This window comes from Globicephala melas, unplaced genomic scaffold (assembly GCF_963455315.2).
Source record: "Globicephala melas unplaced genomic scaffold, mGloMel1.2 SCAFFOLD_346, whole genome shotgun sequence".
NCBI classification, from domain to species: Eukaryota; Metazoa; Chordata; class Mammalia; order Artiodactyla; family Delphinidae; genus Globicephala; species Globicephala melas.
In genome coordinates, this window is record NW_027207515.1 from 255,599 (window position 1) to 275,216 (window position 19,618).

General features: G+C 67.8%; 9 non-coding genes across 9 annotated transcripts; all 9 read left to right on the plus strand.

The window, feature by feature from the left end:
* The first annotated feature begins 778 nt into the window (after window positions 1-778).
* Window positions 779-897, plus strand: LOC132595016 (5S ribosomal RNA). Its single transcript, XR_009561185.1, has one exon. It is a non-coding gene; the product is annotated as a 5S ribosomal RNA (ribosomal RNA).
* Window positions 898-1,827: 930 nt separating this feature from the next.
* LOC132594996 (5S ribosomal RNA) lies at window positions 1,828-1,946 on the plus strand. The gene has a single exon (XR_009561165.1). It is a non-coding gene; the product is annotated as a 5S ribosomal RNA (ribosomal RNA).
* Window positions 1,947-4,643: 2,697 nt separating this feature from the next.
* On the plus strand, window positions 4,644-4,762 carry LOC132595017 (5S ribosomal RNA). The gene has a single exon (XR_009561186.1). It is a non-coding gene; the product is annotated as a 5S ribosomal RNA (ribosomal RNA).
* A 930-nt stretch (window positions 4,763-5,692) lies between these two features.
* LOC132594997 (5S ribosomal RNA) lies at window positions 5,693-5,811 on the plus strand. Its single transcript, XR_009561166.1, has one exon. It is a non-coding gene; the product is annotated as a 5S ribosomal RNA (ribosomal RNA).
* A 2,696-nt stretch (window positions 5,812-8,507) lies between these two features.
* LOC132594998 (5S ribosomal RNA) lies at window positions 8,508-8,626 on the plus strand. Its single transcript, XR_009561167.1, has one exon. It is a non-coding gene; the product is annotated as a 5S ribosomal RNA (ribosomal RNA).
* Window positions 8,627-11,323: 2,697 nt separating this feature from the next.
* On the plus strand, window positions 11,324-11,442 carry LOC132594999 (5S ribosomal RNA). The gene has a single exon (XR_009561168.1). It is a non-coding gene; the product is annotated as a 5S ribosomal RNA (ribosomal RNA).
* Window positions 11,443-12,374: 932 nt separating this feature from the next.
* On the plus strand, window positions 12,375-12,493 carry LOC132595000 (5S ribosomal RNA). Its single transcript, XR_009561169.1, has one exon. It is a non-coding gene; the product is annotated as a 5S ribosomal RNA (ribosomal RNA).
* Window positions 12,494-15,189: 2,696 nt separating this feature from the next.
* On the plus strand, window positions 15,190-15,308 carry LOC132595001 (5S ribosomal RNA). Its single transcript, XR_009561170.1, has one exon. It is a non-coding gene; the product is annotated as a 5S ribosomal RNA (ribosomal RNA).
* A 2,696-nt stretch (window positions 15,309-18,004) lies between these two features.
* Window positions 18,005-18,123, plus strand: LOC132595002 (5S ribosomal RNA). Its single transcript, XR_009561171.1, has one exon. It is a non-coding gene; the product is annotated as a 5S ribosomal RNA (ribosomal RNA).
* Window positions 18,124-19,618: the final 1,495 nt, after the last annotated feature.

Sequence of the window (19,618 nt, forward strand, 5' to 3'; positions counted from 1 at the left end):
CGCTACCAGGCGTCGGGCCGTTAGACCCGAGGCACCAGAGCGGATGGAGGCTCAGAGCCCTCCAGAACCAGACTCCGCCATGGGCCCAGTTGCCGTCCTTTCGGCCCGCGAGCCCCTCGACCTGCACCTGGCCGCCCCCACCGGCGCCCAGCCCCGGCGCCGCCACCTGTGTGCCGGTGTGTCCCTCCACAGCTCCCTCCGACAAAAGCCCCACCCCCACCCCGCCCCTCTGGCGTGTCACCGCGGCCGGGTGCGGGAGCGGGATCGAGGGCAGGGGCCGCTTCCCCGGGCCTGCCGGCCACCAGGGGCGGGGTCCTGAGCTCGGCGGGGGGTGTGGGGGCAAGGGTGGCCTTGCCGGGGCTGAGGGGCCGTGGCGACTCAATGGTGGCTCCCGGTGGCTTCGGGCCAGCTGCTGTCGGGCAGGAGGGCCGGCCCGGGCTGCGGCCGGGCTGCGCCTAGGGCCGCGTGGGCGGGCAGGGCCGATGCCCAAGGGACCGCGGGCCCCGGGCCCTGAAGCCTCCGGGGCCACGTCCCTGTGAGCGACGTGCGGGATCTTGGGCGGGGCGCCAAGCGCCGAAGGGTTTGCTGGGTCACGGCCGCCCTGGGCTGGGAGGTGGTCGCCAAACCCTCCGCCGCCGCCCGATACCCGAGACCTCCGTTGCCCCTGCCTGGGCGGGCGAGGGGGCCCTGCCGGGGCGGGCCGGCCGCCAGGCTGGCGTTAAGGCGCCAGCGCCAGCGAAACTGGGCCTCAAGAGGCCGCCCGCGGTCCCCCGCCCCCGTCTACGGCCATACCACCCTGAACGCGCCCGATCTCGTCTGATCTCGGAAGCTAAGCAGGGTCGGGCCTGGTTAGTACTTGGATGGGAGACCGCCTGGGAATACCGGGTACTGTAGGCTTTTTGCCTCCCGCTCCGCCCGCCTTCTCATTTACTCGCCCGCGGCGGGGGCCGCCGGCTCCGCCCCCGCCGGGCCCCGCTGCAGGCCCCACCTCCTCAGGCCCCTCCCACCACGGCGCGCGCCGGCGGGGTCGCTCCCCGCCGGCCCGGCCGGCCAGGCGGCCAGAAGGCGGCCCTGGAAGGCAGGCGCACCCCAGACGCTCCCGGGGTGGCTGGCCCGGACCCAGACTCCGCCGCGGGCCCAGTTGCCGTCCTTTCGGCCCGCGAGCCCCTCGACCTGCACCTGGCCGCCCCCACCGGCGCCCAGCCCCGGCGCCGCCACCTGTGTGCCGGTGTGTCCCTCCACAGCTCCCTCCGACAAAACCCCCCCCACCCCGCCCCCCTGGCGTGTCAACGCGGCCGGGTGCGGGAGCGGGATCGAGGGCAGGGGCCGCTTCCCCGGGCCTGCCGGCCACCAGGGGCGGGGTCCTGAGCTCGGCGGGGGGTGTGGGGGCAAGGGTGGCCTTGCCGGGGCTGAGGGGCCGTGGCGACTCAATGGTGGCTCCCAGTGGCTTCGGGCCAGCTGCTGTCGGGCAGGAGGGCCGGCCCGGGCTGCGGCCGGGCTGCGCCTAGGGCCGCGTGGGCGGGCAGGGCCGATGCCCAAGGGACCGCGGGCCCCGGGCCCTGAAGCCTCCGGGACCACGTCCCTGTGAGCGACGTGCGGGATCTTGGGCGGGGCGCCAAGCGCCGAAGGGTTTGCTGGGTCACGGCCGCCCTGGGCTGGGAGGTGGTCGCCAAACCCTCCGCCGCCGCCCGATACCCGAGACCTCCGTTGCCCCTGCCTGGGCGGGCGAGGGGGCCCTGCCGGGGCGGGCCGGCCTCCAGGCTGGCGTTAAGGCGCCAGCGCCAGCGAAACTGGGCCTCAAGAGGCCGCCCGCGGCGCCCCGCCCCCGTCTACGGCCATACCACCCTGAACGCGCCCGATCTCGTCTGATCTCGGAAGCTAAGCAGGGTCGGGCCTGGTTAGTACTTGGATGGGAGACCGCCTGGGAATACCGGGTGCTGTAGGCTTTTTGCCTCCCGCTCCGCCCGCCTTCTCCTTTACTCGCCCGCGGCGGGGGGGCCGCCGGCTCCGCCCCCGCCGAGCCCCGCTGCAGGCAGTAGTCAAGGTGGGTTTACCTGCCCGAGCAGGAAGCTTGGGCGATGGCAGAAGTGGGAAGAAACTCTTGAGCACAGGTTCTTGGGATCCACGGAGCAGCGCATGCACATGCGATGGGTGCCTACACAGCTGGCTTGCTTGTCTGTGGGGAAAGGCGAGATGGGTCAGGGCCTGGGTTCCTGAGGGGCTGAGAATCAAGGCAGGGATAGAAGAAAGGGGACAGGCCCACATCCCCTGAACCCACGCCGGCGCCCACTCACCTTTGTGGAAAATACGATTGAAAAGTGCCCGCAAGAATCTCTTCAGATGCCTCCAGAGTTGAGGGAAGAAGGGGAGGGGGGAGGCCGGGAGCAGGGTGAGCCCTGAAATCCAACCCTTGTCCCGGTCACACCCCAGCAGCCCTCCCACCTCAGCCCCTTCAAGACCCCAGGGCTCCCCCAACCGCGCTGCACAGATCCTGCCCTGACCATAGTCACCATGTTGATCCCCACGTTGAGCAAGATGAAGCTGACCGGGATCAGAAGAATTGAGTATCCTTGCTCCTGGCATTTCCTGGGGATGGGGCCAGTGAACGGCTCGGCTCGGTAGTAGTTTCGCTCACCCATGGCCGTTGGTCCCAGGACTGCCTGGGCCCTCTGCCCTCCAGTTTTAACTGGGAGCCAGACTGGGTCATAATGGGGCAGGTGGTGAGGTCACAGTGAGGGAGGGGGATGAAAAGGAGGGCCCAGAGTGGCATTCCCTGGTAACCAGGGTCAGGTAAGCTGAGCCTGGACAGTCAAACAGGGCCCGGTGGCCGGCATACATCCCCTCGAGCGGTCATTCATTCGCTCACCGCCCGCTGACTCACTTGTTCAAATGACACATTGCGTCTCTTGGCCCCTCTTGAGACTAGGAAGACCTTGGCCTCAGAGGCCTGCTGAAGGCCTGGCTGGAGTCCAGAGCCTCAGCCTTCTTCATGCCCTTCACTGGGCCTGGAGCTGGACCTGCCCAGATGTGGAACCTCCCAGTTTGGAAGCAACTTCTTGTATGAGGCTCTCTGTGGACAGGGACAGCTGAGACACAGAGGAGGTGCCCAGAGACCAGGGGTTTGGAGTCTGCAGCTGCAGATGTACTTAGTGCATGGTATAGGACCAGGAGGGGCCTGCTGGCAGAACTGTGGCCACTAAACCAAAGGGACCCTCAGGCCAAGAAGGGGACACTGGCTTCTTATTGCAGGAAGCCAAGCGCAGGGACCCAGGCTGGCAGAAGGAGTGGCGCTTCCAAGCCACAGACCACCAATGTTTCCTGGACTCTGGCGCTCTTTATTCCTCTCTCCATGCCCTGCCGCCCCCTGCCCCTGCCCCCACTTGCTGCTGGTAAGTTCATTTTCCCAGTCTGGCTCCCGTGCAGAGAGGGCCTGGAGGCCGAGGTGGAAGGTAGCAGCGAGTTGGCCCGCGCTTGGCCCTCCTGCGGTTGCCGCTTCAGCACCAGACTGTCATACACCTGGTAGTTGGCATTGCCTCCCGGGTTCCGGCTGAGTGGCATGAAGGTGGGCGGGGGTGGAGGGTGCTCGGTAGCCTGGACGTCGGGCAGGAGGTGAGAGGGGCGGAGGAGCAGCGCTGAGCTGGGAGCCGGGGCCCGCTGGTCCGAGGCCTCGGCCAGTACCGTGAGGGAGGCGGAGGTGGCCACAGGGCGCCGCAAGGGCAGGATCTCAGCCCATTCGGCCGCCGGGTGCCGCACCTCGTGGGGATCGCGGGAGTAATCCAAGTGTCCCGTGGAGGGATGCAGGCTGCGGTTGGACTCGCTGTGAGCACAGCTGGGGAGGCTACGTCTGTGGGCCGGTGGGGTGTCGCGCTACCAGGCGTCGGGCCGGTAGACCCGAGGCACCAGAGCGGATGGAGGCTCAGAGCCCTCCAGAACCAGACTCCGCCATGGGCCCAGTTGCCGTCCTTTCGGCCCGCGAGCCCCTCGACCTGCACCTGGCCGCCCCCACCGGCGCCCAGCCCCGGCGCCGCCACCTGTGTGCCGGTGTGTCCCTCCACAGCTCCCTCCGACAAAAGCCCCACCCCCACCCCGCCCCTCTGGCGTGTCACCGCGGCCGGGTGCGGGAGCGGGATCGAGGGCAGGGGCCGCTTCCCCGGGCCTGCCGGCCACCAGGGGCGGGGTCCTGAGCTCGGCGGGGGGTGTGGGGGCAAGGGTGGCCTTGCCGGGGCTGAGGGGCCGTGGCGACTCAATGGTGGCTCCCGGTGGCTTCGGGCCAGCTGCTGTCGGGCAGGAGGGCCGGCCCGGGCTGCGGCCGGGCTGCGCCTAGGGCCGCGTGGGCGGGCAGGGCCGATGCCCAAGGGACCGCGGGCCCCGGGCCCTGAAGCCTCCGGGGCCACGTCCCTGTGAGCGACGTGCGGGATCTTGGGCGGGGCGCCAAGCGCCGAAGGGTTTGCTGGGTCACGGCCGCCCTGGGCTGGGAGGTGGTCGCCAAACCCTCCGCCGCCGCCCGATACCCGAGACCTCCGTTGCCCCTGCCTGGGCGGGCGAGGGGGCCCTGCCGGGGCGGGCCGGCCGCCAGGCTGGCGTTAAGGCGCCAGCGCCAGCGAAACTGGGCCTCAAGAGGCCGCCCGCGGTCCCCCGCCCCCGTCTACGGCCATACCACCCTGAACGCGCCCGATCTCGTCTGATCTCGGAAGCTAAGCAGGGTCGGGCCTGGTTAGTACTTGGATGGGAGACCGCCTGGGAATACCGGGTACTGTAGGCTTTTTGCCTCCCGCTCCGCCCGCCTTCTCATTTACTCGCCCGCGGCGGGGGCCGCCGGCTCCGCCCCCGCCGGGCCCCGCTGCAGGCCCCACCTCCTCAGGCCCCTCCCACCACGGCGCGCGCCGGCGGGGTCGCTCCCCGCCGGCCCGGCCGGCCAGGCGGCCAGAAGGCGGCCCTGGAAGGCAGGCGCACCCCAGACGCTCCCGGGGTGGCTGGCCCGGACCCAGACTCCGCCGCGGGCCCAGTTGCCGTCCTTTCGGCCCGCGAGCCCCTCGACCTGCACCTGGCCGCCCCCACCGGCGCCCAGCCCCGGCGCCGCCACCTGTGTGCCGGTGTGTCCCTCCACAGCTCCCTCCGACAAAACCCCCCCCACCCCGCCCCCCTGGCGTGTCAACGCGGCCGGGTGCGGGAGCGGGATCGAGGGCAGGGGCCGCTTCCCCGGGCCTGCCGGCCACCAGGGGCGGGGTCCTGAGCTCGGCGGGGGGTGTGGGGGCAAGGGTGGCCTTGCCGGGGCTGAGGGGCCGTGGCGACTCAATGGTGGCTCCCAGTGGCTTCGGGCCAGCTGCTGTCGGGCAGGAGGGCCGGCCCGGGCTGCGGCCGGGCTGCGCCTAGGGCCGCGTGGGCGGGCAGGGCCGATGCCCAAGGGACCGCGGGCCCCGGGCCCTGAAGCCTCCGGGGCCACGTCCCTGTGAGCGACGTGCGGGATCTTGGGCGGGGCGCCAAGCGCCGAAGGGTTTGCTGGGTCACGGCCGCCCTGGGCTGGGAGGTGGTCGCCAAACCCTCCGCCGCCGCCCGATACCCGAGACCTCCGTTGCCCCTGCCTGGGCGGGCGAGGGGGCCCTGCCGGGGCGGGCCGGCCGCCAGGCTGGCGTTAAGGCGCCAGCGCCAGCGAAACTGGGCCTCAAGAGGCCGCCCGCGGCCCCCCGCCCCCGTCTACGGCCATACCACCCTGAACGCGCCCGATCTCGTCTGATCTCGGAAGCTAAGCAGGGTCGGGCCTGGTTAGTACTTGGATGGGAGACCGCCTGGGAATACCGGGTGCTGTAGGCTTTTTGCCTCCCGCTCCGCCCGCCTTCTCCTTTACTCGCCCGCGGCGGGGGGGCCGCCGGCTCCGCCCCCGCCGAGCCCCGCTGCAGGCAGTAGTCAAGGTGGGTTTACCTGCCCGAGCAGGAAGCTTGGGCGATGGCAGAAGTGGGAAGAAACTCTTGAGCACAGGTTCTTGGGATCCACGGAGCAGCGCATGCACATGCGATGGGTGCCTACACAGCTGGCTTGCTTGTCTGTGGGGAAAGGCGAGATGGGTCAGGGCCTGGGTTCCTGAGGGGCTGAGAATCAAAGCAGGGATAGAAGAAAGGGGACAGGCCCACATCCCCTGAACCCACGCCGGCGCCCACTCACCTTTGTGGAAAATACGATTGAAAAGTGCCCGCAAGAATCTCTTCAGATGCCTCCAGAGTTGAGGCAAGAAGGGGAGGGGGGAGGCCGGGAGCAGGGTGAGCCCTGAAATCCAACCCTTGTCCCGGTCACACCCCAGCAGCCCTCCCACCTCAGCCCCTTCAAGACCCCAGGGCTCCCCCAACCGCGCTGCACAGATCCTGCCCTGACCATAGTCACCATGTTGATCCCCACGTTGAGCAAGATGAAGCTGACCGGGATCAGAAGAATTGAGTATCCTTGCTCCTGGCATTTCCTGGGGATGGGGCCAGTGAACGGCTCGGCTCGGTAGTAGTTTCGCTCACCCATGGCCGTTGGTCCCAGGACTGCCTGGGCCCTCTGCCCTCCAGTTTTAACTGGGAGCCAGACTGGGTCATAATGGGGCAGGTGGTGAGGTCACAGTGAGGGAGGGGGATGAAAAGGAGGGCCCAGAGTGGCATTCCCTGGTAACCAGGGTCAGGTAAGCTGAGCCTGGACAGTCAAACAGGGCCCGGTGGCCGGCATACATCCCCTCGAGCGGTCATTCATTCGCTCACCGCCCGCTGACTCACTTGTTCAAATGACACATTGCGTCTCTTGGCCCCTCTTGAGACTAGGAAGACCTTGGCCTCAGAGGCCTGCTGAAGGCCTGGCTGGAGTCCAGAGCCTCAGCCTTCTTCATGCCCTTCACTGGGCCTGGAGCTGGACCTGCCCAGATGTGGAACCTCCCAGTTTGGAAGCAACTTCTTGTATGAGGCTCTCTGTGGACAGGGACAGCTGAGACACAGAGGAGGTGCCCAGAGACCAGGGGTTTGGAGTCTGCAGCTGCAGATGTACTTAGTGCATGGTATAGGACCAGGAGGGGCCTGCTGGCAGAACTGTGGCCACTAAACCAAAGGGACCCTCAGGCCAAGAAGGGGACACTGGCTTCTTATTGCAGGAAGCCAAGCGCAGGGACCCAGGCTGGCAGAAGGAGTGGTGCTTCCAAGCCACAGACCACCAATGTTTCCTGGACTCTGGCGCTCTTTATTCCTCTCTCCATGCCCTGCCGCCCCCTGCCCCTGCCCCCATTTGCTGCTGGTAAGTTCACTTTCCCAGTCTGGCTCCCGTGCAGAGAGGGCCTGGAGGCCGAGGTGGAAGGTAGCAGCGAGTTGGCCCGCGCTTGGCCCTCCTGCGGTTGCCGCTTCAGCACCAGACTGTCATACACCTGGTAGTTGGCATTGCCTCCCGGGTTCCGGCTGAGTGGCATGAAGGTGGGCGGGGGTGGAGGGTGCTCGGTAGCCTGGACGTCGGGCAGGAGGTGAGAGGGGCGGAGGAGCAGCGCTGAGCTGGGAGCCGGGGCCCGCTGGTCCAAGGCCTCGGCCAGTACCGTGAGGGAGGCGGAGGTGGCCACAGGGCGCCGCAAGGGCAGGATCTCAGCCCATTCGGCCGCCGGGTGCCGCACCTCGTGGGGATCGCGGGAGTAATCCAAGTGTCCCGTGGAGGGATGCAGGCTGCGGTTGGACTCGCTGTGAGCACAGCTGGGGAGGCTACGTCTGTGGGCCGGTGGGGTGTCGCGCTACCAGGCGTCGGGCCGGTAGACCCGAGGCAACAGAGCGGATGGAGGCTCAGAGCCCTCCAGACCCAGACTCCGCCATGGGCCCAGTTGCCGTCCTTTCGGCCCGCGAGCCCCTCGACCTGCACCTGGCCGCCCCCACCGGCGCCCAGCCCCGGCGCCGCCACCTGTGTGCCGGTATGTCCCTCCACAGCTCCCTCCGTCAAAAGCCCCCCCCCACCCCGCCCCTCTGGCGTGTCACCGCGGCCGGGTGCGGGAGCGGGATCGAGGGCAGGGGCCGCTTCCCCGGGCCTGCCGGCCACCAGGGGCGGGGTCCTGAGCTCGGCGGGGGGTGTGGGGGCAAGGGTGGCCTTGCCGGGGCTGAGGGGCCGTGGCGACTCAATGGTGGCTCCCGGTGGCTTCGGGCCAGCTGCTGTCGGGCAGGAGGGCCGGCCCGGGCTGCGGCCGGGCTGCGCCTAGGGCCGCGTGGGCGGGCAGGGCCGATGCCCAAGGGACCGCGGGCCCCGGGCCCTGAAGCCTCCGGGGCCACGTCCCTGTGAGCGACGTGCGGGATCTTGGGCGGGGCGCCAAGCGCCGAAGGGTTTGCTGGGTCACGGCCGCCCTGGGCTGGGAGGTGGTCGCCAAACCCTCCGCCGCCGCCCGATACCCGAGACCTCCGTTGCCCCTGCCTGGGCGGGCGAGGGGGCCCTGCCGGGGCGGGCCGGCCGCCAGGTTGGCGTTAAGGCGCCAGCGCCAGCGAAACTGGGCCTCAAGAGGCCGCCCGCGGCCCCCCGCCCCCGTCTACGGCCATACCACCCTGAACGCGCCCGATCTCGTCTGATCTCGGAAGCTAAGCAGGGTCGGGCCTGGTTAGTACTTGGATGGGAGACCGCCTGGGAATACCGGGTGCTGTAGGCTTTTTGCCTCCCGCTCCGCCCGCCTTCTCCTTTACTCGCCCGCGGCGGGGGGGCCGCCGGCTCCGCCCCCGCCGAGCCCCGCTGCAGGCAGTAGTCAAGGTGGGTTTACCTGCCCGAGCAGGAAGCTTGGGCGATGGCAGAAGTGGGAAGAAACTCTTGAGCACAGGTTCTTGGGATCCACGGAGCAGCGCATGCACATGCGATGGGTGCCTACACAGCTGGCTTGCTTGTCTGTGGGGAAAGGCGAGATGGGTCAGGGCCTGGGTTCCTGAGGGGCTGAGAATCAAAGCAGGGATAGAAGAAAGGGGACAGGCCCACATCCCCTGAACCCACGCCGGCGCCCACTCACCTTTGTGGAAAATACGATTGAAAAGTGCCCGCAAGAATCTCTTCAGATGCCTCCAGAGTTGAGGCAAGAAGGGGAGGGGGGAGGCCGGGAGCAGGGTGAGCCCTGAAATCCAACCCTTGTCCCGGTCACACCCCAGCAGCCCTCCCACCTCAGCCCCTTCAAGACCCCAGGGCTCCCCCAACCGCGCTGCACAGATCCTGCCCTGACCATAGTCACCATGTTGATCCCCACGTTGAGCAAGATGAAGCTGACCGGGATCAGAAGAATTGAGTATCCTTGCTCCTGGCATTTCCTGGGGATGGGGCCAGTGAACGGCTCGGCTCGGTAGTAGTTTCGCTCACCCATGGCCGTTGGTCCCAGGACTGCCTGGGCCCTCTGCCCTCCAGTTTTAACTGGGAGCCAGACTGGGTCATAATGGGGCAGGTGGTGAGGTCACAGTGAGGGAGGGGGATGAAAAGGAGGGCCCAGAGTGGCATTCCCTGGTAACCAGGGTCAGGTAAGCTGAGCCTGGACAGTCAAACAGGGCCCGGTGGCCGGCATACATCCCCTCGAGCGGTCATTCATTCGCTCACCGCCCGCTGACTCACTTGTTCAAATGACACATTGCGTCTCTTGGCCCCTCTTGAGACTAGGAAGACCTTGGCCTCAGAGGCCTGCTGAAGGCCTGGCTGGAGTCCAGAGCCTCAGCCTTCTTCATGCCCTTCACTGGGCCTGGAGCTGGACCTGCCCAGATGTGGAACCTCCCAGTTTGGAAGCAACTTCTTGTATGAGGCTCTCTGTGGACAGGGACAGCTGAGACACAGAGGAGGTGCCCAGAGACCAGGGGTTTGGAGTCTGCAGCTGCAGATGTACTTAGTGCATGGTATAGGACCAGGAGGGGCCTGCTGGCAGAACTGTGGCCACTAAACCAAAGGGACCCTCAGGCCAAGAAGGGGACACTGGCTTCTTATTGCAGGAAGCCAAGCGCAGGGACCCAGGCTGGCAGAAGGAGTGGTGCTTCCAAGCCACAGACCACCAATGTTTCCTGGACTCTGGCGCTCTTTATTCCTCTCTCCATGCCCTGCCGCCCCCTGCCCCTGCCCCCATTTGCTGCTGGTAAGTTCACTTTCCCAGTCTGGCTCCCGTGCAGAGAGGGCCTGGAGGCCGAGGTGGAAGGTAGCAGCGAGTTGGCCCGCGCTTGGCCCTCCTGCGGTTGCCGCTTCAGCACCAGACTGTCATACACCTGGTAGTTGGCATTGCCTCCCGGGTTCCGGCTGAGTGGCATGAAGGTGGGCGGGGGTGGAGGGTGCTCGGTAGCCTGGACGTCGGGCAGGAGGTGAGAGGGGCGGAGGAGCAGCGCTGAGCTGGGAGCCGGGGCCCGCTGGTCCGAGGCCTCGGCCAGTACCGTGAGGGAGGCGGAGGTGGCCACAGGGCGCCGCAAGGGCAGGATCTCAGCCCATTCGGCCGCCGGGTGCCGCACCTCGTGGGGATCGCGGGAGTAATCCAAGTGTCCCGTGGAGGGATGCAGGCTGCGGTTGGACTCGCTGTGAGCACAGCTGGGGAGGCTACGTCTGTGGGCCGGTGGGGTGTCGCGCTACCAGGCGTCGGGCCGGTAGACCCGAGGCACCAGAGCGGATGGAGGCTCAGAGCCCTCCAGAACCAGACTCCGCCATGGGCCCAGTTGCCGTCCTTTCGGCCCGCGAGCCCCTCGACCTGCACCTGGCCGCCCCCACCGGCGCCCAGCCCCGGCGCCGCCACCTGTGTGCCGGTGTGTCCCTCCACAGCTCCCTCCGACAAAAGCCCCACCCCCACCCCGCCCCTCTGGCGTGTCACCGCGGCCGGGTGCGGGAGCGGGATCGAGGGCAGGGGCCGCTTCCCCGGGCCTGCCGGCCACCAGGGGCGGGGTCCTGAGCTCGGCGGGTGGTGTGGGGGCAAGGGTGGCCTTGCCGGGGCTGAGGGGCCGTGGCGACTCAATGGTGGCTCCCGGTGGCTTCGGGCCAGCTGCTGTCGGGCAGGAGGGCCGGCCCGGGCTGCGGCCGGGCTGCGCCTAGGGCCGCGTGGGCGGGCAGGGCCGATGCCCAAGGGACCGCGGGCCCCGGGCCCTGAAGCCTCCGGGGCCACGTCCCTGTGAGCGACGTGCGGGATCTTGGGCGGGGCGCCAAGCGCCGAAGGGTTTGCTGGGTCACGGCCGCCCTGGGCTGGGAGGTGGTCGCCAAACCCTCCGCCGCCGCCCGATACCCGAGACCTCCGTTGCCCCTGCCTGGGCGGGCGAGGGGGCCCTGCCGGGGCGGGCCGGCCGCCAGGCTGGCGTTAAGGCGCCAGCGCCAGCGAAACTGGGCCTCAAGAGGCCGCCCGCGGCCCCCCGCCCCCGTCTACGGCCATACCACCCTGAACGCGCCCGATCTCGTCTGATCTCGGAAGCTAAGCAGGGTCGGGCCTGGTTAGTACTTGGATGGGAGACCGCCTGGGAATACCGGGTGCTGTAGGCTTTTTGCCTCCCGCTCCGCCCGCCTTCTCCTTTACTCGCCCGCGGCGGGGGCCGCCGGCTCCGCCCCCGCCGGGCCCCGCTGCAGGCCCCACCTCCTCAGGCCCCTCCCACCACGGCGCGCGCCGGCGGGGTCGCTCCCCGCCGGCCCGGCCGGCCAGGCGGCCAGAAGGCGGCCCTGGAAGGCAGGCGCACCCCAGACGCTCCCGGGGTGGCTGGCCCGGACCCAGACTCCGCCGCGGGCCCAGTTGCCGTCCTTTCGGCCCGCGAGCCCCTCGACCTGCACCTGGCCGCCCCCACCGGCGCCCAGCCCCGGCGCCGCCACCTGTGTGCCGGTGTGTCCCTCCACAGCTCCCTCCGACAAAAGCCCCCCCCCACCCCGCCCCTCTGGCGTGTCACCGCGGCCGGGTGCGGGAGCGGGATCGAGGGCAGGGGCCGCTTCCCCGGGCCTGCCGGCCACCAGGGGCGGGGTCCTGAGCTCGGCGGGGGGTGTGGGGGCAAGGGTGGCCTTGCCGGGGCTGAGGGGCCGTGGCGACTCATTGGTGGCTCCCGGTGGCTTCGGGCCAGCTGCTGTCGGGCAGGAGGGCCGGCCCGGGCTGCGGCCGGGCTGCGCCTAGGGCCGCGTGGGCGGGCAGGGCCGATGCCCAAGGGACCGCGGGCCCCGGGCCCTGAAGCCTCCGGGGCCACGTCCCTGTGAGCGACGTGCGGGATCTTGGGCGGGGCGCCAAGCGCCGAAGGGTTTGCTGGGTCACGGCCGCCCTGGGCTGGGAGGTGGTCGCCAAACCCTCCGCCGCCGCCCGATACCCGAGACCTCCGTTGCCCCTGCCTGGGCGGGCGAGGGGGCCCTGCCGGGGCGGGCCGGCCGCCAGGCTGGCGTTAAGGCGCCAGCGCCAGCGAAACTGGGCCTCAAGAGGCCGCCCGCGGCCCCCCGCCCCCGTCTACGGCCATACCACCCTGAACGCGCCCGATCTCGTCTGATCTCGGAAGCTAAGCAGGGTCGGGCCTGGTTAGTACTTGGATGGGAGACCGCCTGGGAATACCGGGTGCTGTAGGCTTTTTGCCTCCCGCTCCGCCCGCCTTCTCCTTTACTCGCCCGCGGCGGGGGGGCCGCCGGCTCCGCCCCCGCCGAGCCCCGCTGCAGGCAGTAGTCAAGGTGGGTTTACCTGCCCGAGCAGGAAGCTTGGGCGATGGCAGAAGTGGGAAGAAACTCTTGAGCACAGGTTCTTGGGATCCACGGAGCAGCGCATGCACATGCGATGGGTGCCTACACAGCTGGCTTGCTTGTCTGTGGGGAAAGGCGAGATGGGTCAGGGCCTGGGTTCCTGAGGGGCTGAGAATCAAGGCAGGGATAGAAGAAAGGGGACAGGCCCACATCCCCTGAACCCACGCCGGCGCCCACTCACCTTTGTGGAAAATACGATTGAAAAGTGCCCGCAAGAATCTCTTCAGATGCCTCCAGAGTTGAGGCAAGAAGGGGAGGGGGGAGGCCGGGAGCAGGGTGAGCCCTGAAATCCAACCCTTGTCCCGGTCACACCCCAGCAGCCCTCCCACCTCAGCCCCTTCAAGACCCCAGGGCTCCCCCAACCGCGCTGCACAGATCCTGCCCTGACCATAGTCACCATGTTGATCCCCACGTTGAGCAAGATGAAGCTGACCGGGATCAGAAGAATTGAGTATCCTTGCTCCTGGCATTTCCTGGGGATGGGGCCAGTGAACGGCTCGGCTCGGTAGTAGTTTCGCTCACCCATGGCCGTTGGTCCCAGGACTGCCTGGGCCCTCTGCCCTCCAGTTTTAACTGGGAGCCAGACTGGGTCATAATGGGGCAGGTGGTGAGGTCACAGTGAGGGAGGGGGATGAAAAGGAGGGCCCAGAGTGGCATTCCCTGGTAACCAGGGTCAGGTAAGCTGAGCCTGGACAGTCAAACAGGGCCCGGTGGCCGGCATACATCCCCTCGAGCGGTCATTCATTCGCTCACCGCCCGCTGACTCACTTGTTCAAATGACACATTGCGTCTCTTGGCCCCTCTTGAGACTAGGAAGACCTTGGCCTCAGAGGCCTGCTGAAGGCCTGGCTGGAGTCCAGAGCCTCAGCCTTCTTCATGCCCTTCACTGGGCCTGGAGCTGGACCTGCCCAGATGTGGAACCTCCCAGTTTGGAAGCAACTTCTTGTATGAGGCTCTCTGTGGACAGGGACAGCTGAGACACAGAGGAGGTGCCCAGAGACCAGGGGTTTGGAGTCTGCAGCTGCAGATGTACTTAGTGCATGGTATAGGACCAGGAGGGGCCTGCTGGCAGAACTGTGGCCACTAAACCAAAGGGACCCTCAGGCCAAGAAGGGGACACTGGCTTCTTATTGCAGGAAGCCAAGCGCAGGGACCCAGGCTGGCAGAAGGAGTGGCGCTTCCAAGCCACAGACCACCAATGTTTCCTGGACTCTGGCGCTCTTTATTCCTCTCTCCATGCCCTGCCGCCCCCTGCCCCTGCCCCCATTTGCTGCTGGTAAGTTCACTTTCCCAGTCTGGCTCCCGTGCAGAGAGGGCCTGGAGGCCGAGGTGGAAGGTAGCAGCGAGTTGGCCCGCGCTTGGCCCTCCTGCGGTTGCCGCTTCAGCACCAGACTGTCATACACCTGGTAGTTGGCATTGCCTCCCGGGTTCCGGCTGAGTGGCATGAAGGTGGGCGGGGGTGGAGGGTGCTCGGTAGCCTGGACGTCGGGCAGGAGGTGAGAGGGGCGGAGGAGCAGCGCTGAGCTGGGAGCCGGGGCCCGCTGGTCCAAGGCCTCGGCCAGTACCGTGAGGGAGGCGGAGGTGGCCACAGGGCGCCGCAAGGGCAGGATCTCAGCCCATTCGGCCGCCGGGTGCCGCACCTCGTGGGGATCGCGGGAGTAATCCAAGTGTCCCGTGGAGGGATGCAGGCTGCGGTTGGACTCGCTGTGAGCACAGCTGGGGAGGCTACGTCTGTGGGCCGGTGGGGTGTCGCGCTACCAGGCGTCGGGCCGGTAGACCCGAGGCAACAGAGCGGATGGAGGCTCAGAGCCCTCCAGACCCAGACTCCGCCATGGGCCCAGTTGCCGTCCTTTCGGCCCGCGAGCCCCTCGACCTGCACCTGGCCGCCCCCACCGGCGCCCAGCCCCGGCGCCGCCACCTGTGTGCCGGTATGTCCCTCCACAGCTCCCTCCGTCAAAAGCCCCCCCCCACCCCGCCCCTCTGGCGTGTCACCGCGGCCGGGTGCGGGAGCGGGATCGAGGGCAGGGGCCGCTTCCCCGGGCCTGCCGGCCACCAGGGGCGGGGTCCTGAGCTCGGCGGGGGGTGTGGGGGCAAGGGTGGCCTTGCCGGGGCTGAGGGGCCGTGGCGACTCAATGGTGGCTCCCGGTGGCTTCGGGCCAGCTGCTGTCGGGCAGGAGGGCCGGCCCGGGCTGCGGCCGGGCTGCGCCTAGGGCCGCGTGGGCGGGCAGGGCCGATGCCCAAGGGACCGCGGGCCCCGGGCCCTGAAGCCTCCGGGGCCACGTCCCTGTGAGCGACGTGCGGGATCTTGGGCGGGGCGCCAAGCGCCGAAGGGTTTGCTGGGTCACGGCCGCCCTGGGCTGGGAGGTGGTCGCCAAACCCTCCGCCGCCGCCCGATACCCGAGACCTCCGTTGCCCCTGCCTGGGCGGGCGAGGGGGCCCTGCCGGGGCGGGCCGGCCGCCAGGCTGGCGTTAAGGCGCCAGCGCCAGCGAAACTGGGCCTCAAGAGGCCGCCCGCGGCCCCCCGCCCCCGTCTACGGCCATACCACCCTGAACGCGCCCGATCTCGTCTGATCTCGGAAGCTAAGCAGGGTCGGGCCTGGTTAGTACTTGGATGGGAGACCGCCTGGGAATACCGGGTGCTGTAGGCTTTTTGCCTCCCGCTCCGCCCGCCTTCTCCTTTACTCGCCCGCGGCGGGGGGGCCGCCGGCTCCGCCCCCGCCGAGCCCCGCTGCAGGCAGTAGTCAAGGTGGGTTTACCTGCCCGAGCAGGAAGCTTGGGCGATGGCAGAAGTGGGAAGAAACTCTTGAGCACAGGTTCTTGGGATCCACGGAGCAGCGCATGCACATGCGATGGGTGCCTACACAGCTGGCTTGCTTGTCTGTGGGGAAAGGCGAGATGGGTCAGGGCCTGGGTTCCTGAGGGGCTGAGAATCAAAGCAGGGATAGAAGAAAGGGGACAGGCCCACATCCCCTGAACCCACGCCGGCGCCCACTCACCTTTGTGGAAAATACGATTGAAAAGTGCCCGCAAGAATCTCTTCAGATGCCTCCAGAGTTGAGGCAAGAAGGGGAGGGGGGAGGCCGGGAGCAGGGTGAGCCCTGAAATCCAACCCTTGTCCCGGTCACACCCCAGCAGCCCTCCCACCTCAGCCCCTTCAAGACCCCAGGGCTCCCCCAACCGCGCTGCACAGATCCTGCCCTGACCATAGTCACCATGTTGATCCCCACGTTGAGCAAGATGAAGCTGACCGGGATCAGAAGAATTGAGTATCCTTGCTCCTGGCATTTCCTGGGGATGGGGCCAGTGAACGGCTCGGCTCGGTAGTAGTTTCGCTCACCCATGGCCGTTGGTCCCAGGACTGCCTGGGCCCTCTGCCCTCCAGTTTTAACTGGGAGCCAGACTGGGTCATAATGGGGCAGGTGGTGAGGTCACAGTGAGGGAGGGGGATGAAAAGGAGGGCCCAGAGTGGCATTCCCTGGTAACCAGGGTCAGGTAAGCTGAGCCTGGACAGTCAAACAGGGCCCGGTGGCCGGCATACATCCCCTCGAGCGGTCATTCATTCGCTCACCGCCCGCTGACTCACTTGTTCAAATGACACATTGCGTCTCTTGGCCCCTCTTGAGACTAGGAAGACCTTGGCCTCAGAGGCCTGCTGAAGGCCTGGCTGGAGTCCAGAGCCTCAGCCTTCTTCATGCCCTTCACTGGGCCTGGAGCTGGACCTGCCCAGATGTGGAACCTCCCAGTTTGGAAGCAACTTCTTGTATGAGGCTCTCTGTGGACAGGGACAGCTGAGACACAGAGGAGGTGCCCAGAGACCAGGGGTTTGGAGTCTGCAGCTGCAGATGTACTTAGTGCATGGTATAGGACCAGGAGGGGCCTGCTGGCAGAACTGTGGCCACTAAACCAAAGGGACCCTCAGGCCAAGAAGGGGACACTGGCTTCTTATTGCAGGAAGCCAAGCGCAGGGACCCAGGCTGGCAGAAGGAGTGGTGCTTCCAAGCCACAGACCACCAATGTTTCCTGGACTCTGGCGCTCTTTATTCCTCTCTCCATGCCCTGCCGCCCCCTGCCCCTGCCCCCATTTGCTGCTGGTAAGTTCACTTTCCCAGTCTGGCTCCCGTGCAGAGAGGGCCTGGAGGCCGAGGTGGAAGGTAGCAGCGAGTTGGCCCGCGCTTGGCCCTCCTGCGGTTGCCGCTTCAGCACCAGACTGTCATACACCTGGTAGTTGGCATTGCCTCCCGGGTTCCGGCTGAGTGGCATGAAGGTGGGCGGGGGTGGAGGGTGCTCGGTAGCCTGGACGTCGGGCAGGAGGTGAGAGGGGCGGAGGAGCAGCGCTGAGCTGGGAGCCGGGGCCCGCTGGTCCAAGGCCTCGGCCAGTACCGTGAGGGAGGCGGAGGTGGCCACAGGGCGCCGCAAGGGCAGGATCTCAGCCCATTCGGCCGCCGGGTGCCGCACCTCGTGGGGATCGCGGGAGTAATCCAAGTGTCCCGTGGAGGGATGCAGGCTGCGGTTGGACTCGCTGTGAGCACAGCTGGGGAGGCTACGTCTGTGGGCCGGTGGGGTGTCGCGCTACCAGGCGTCGGGCCGGTAGACCCGAGGCAACAGAGCGGATGGAGGCTCAGAGCCCTCCAGACCCAGACTCCGCCATGGGCCCAGTTGCCGTCCTTTCGGCCCGCGAGCCCCTCGACCTGCACCTGGCCGCCCCCACCGGCGCCCAGCCCCGGCGCCGCCACCTGTGTGCCGGTATGTCCCTCCACAGCTCCCTCCGTCAAAAGCCCCCCCCCACCCCGCCCCTCTGGCGTGTCACCGCGGCCGGGTGCGGGAGCGGGATCGAGGGCAGGGGCCGCTTCCCCGGGCCTGCCGGCCACCAGGGGCGGGGTCCTGAGCTCGGCGGGGGGTGTGGGGGCAAGGGTGGCCTTGCCGGGGCTGAGGGGCCGTGGCGACTCAATGGTGGCTCCCGGTGGCTTCGGGCCAGCTGCTGTCGGGCAGGAGGGCCGGCCCGGGCTGCGGCCGGGCTGCGCCTAGGGCCGCGTGGGCGGGCAGGGCCGATGCCCAAGGGACCGCGGGCCCCGGGCCCTGAAGCCTCCGGGGCCACGTCCCTGTGAGCGACGTGCGGGATCTTGGGCGGGGCGCCAAGCGCCGAAGGGTTTGCTGGGTCACGGCCGCCCTGGGCTGGGAGGTGGTCGCCAAACCCTCCGCCGCCGCCCGATACCCGAGACCTCCGTTGCCCCTGCCTGGGCGGGCGAGGGGGCCCTGCCGGGGCGGGCCGGCCGCCAGGCTGGCGTTAAGGCGCCAGCGCCAGCGAAACTGGGCCTCAAGAGGCCGCCCGCGGCCCCCCGCCCCCGTCTACGGCCATACCACCCTGAACGCGCCCGATCTCGTCTGATCTCGGAAGCTAAGCAGGGTCGGGCCTGGTTAGTACTTGGATGGGAGACCGCCTGGGAATACCGGGTGCTGTAGGCTTTTTGCCTCCCGCTCCGCCCGCCTTCTCCTTTACTCGCCCGCGGCGGGGGGGCCGCCGGCTCCGCCCCCGCCGAGCCCCGCTGCAGGCAGTAGTCAAGGTGGGTTTACCTGCCCGAGCAGGAAGCTTGGGCGATGGCAGAAGTGGGAAGAAACTCTTGAGCACAGGTTCTTGGGATCCACGGAGCAGCGCATGCACATGCGATGGGTGCCTACACAGCTGGCTTGCTTGTCTGTGGGGAAAGGCGAGATGGGTCAGGGCCTGGGTTCCTGAGGGGCTGAGAATCAAAGCAGGGATAGAAGAAAGGGGACAGGCCCACATCCCCTGAACCCACGCCGGCGCCCACTCACCTTTGTGGAAAATACGATTGAAAAGTGCCCGCAAGAATCTCTTCAGATGCCTCCAGAGTTGAGGCAAGAAGGGGAGGGGGGAGGCCGGGAGCAGGGTGAGCCCTGAAATCCAACCCTTGTCCCGGTCACACCCCAGCAGCCCTCCCACCTCAGCCCCTTCAAGACCCCAGGGCTCCCCCAACCGCGCTGCACAGATCCTGCCCTGACCATAGTCACCATGTTGATCCCCACGTTGAGCAAGATGAAGCTGACCGGGATCAGAAGAATTGAGTATCCTTGCTCCTGGCATTTCCTGGGGATGGGGCCAGTGAACGGCTCGGCTCGGTAGTAGTTTCGCTCACCCATGGCCGTTGGTCCCAGGACTGCCTGGGCCCTCTGCCCTCCAGTTTTAACTGGGAGCCAGACTGGGTCATAATGGGGCAGGTGGTGAGGTCACAGTGAGGGAGGGGGATGAAAAGGAGGGCCCAGAGTGGCATTCCCTGGTAACCAGGGTCAGGTAAGCTGAGCCTGGACAGTCAAACAGGGCCCGGTGGCCGGCATACATCCCCTCGAGCGGTCATTCATTCGCTCACCGCCCGCTGACTCACTTGTTCAAATGACACATTGCGTCTCTTGGCCCCTCTTGAGACTAGGAAGACCTTGGCCTCAGAGGCCTGCTGAAGGCCTGGCTGGAGTCCAGAGCCTCAGCCTTCTTCATGCCCTTCACTGGGCCTGGAGCTGGACCTGCCCAGATGTGGAACCTCCCAGTTTGGAAGCAACTTCTTGTATGAGGCTCTCTGTGGACAGGGACAGCTGAGACACAGAGGAGGTGCCCAGAGACCAGGGGTTTGGAGTCTGCAGCTGCAGATGTACTTAGTGCATGGTATAGGACCAGGAGGGGCCTGCTGGCAGAACTGTGGCCACTAAACCAAAGGGACCCTCAGGCCAAGAAGGGGACACTGGCTTCTTATTGCAGGAAGCCAAGCGCAGGGACCCAGGCTGGCAGAAGGAGTGGTGCTTCCAAGCCACAGACCACCAATGTTTCCTGGACTCTGGCGCTCTTTATTCCTCTCTCCATGCCCTGCCGCCCCCTGCCCCTGCCCCCATTTGCTGCTGGTAAGTTCACTTTCCCAGTCTGGCTCCCGTGCAGAGAGGGCCTGGAGGCCGA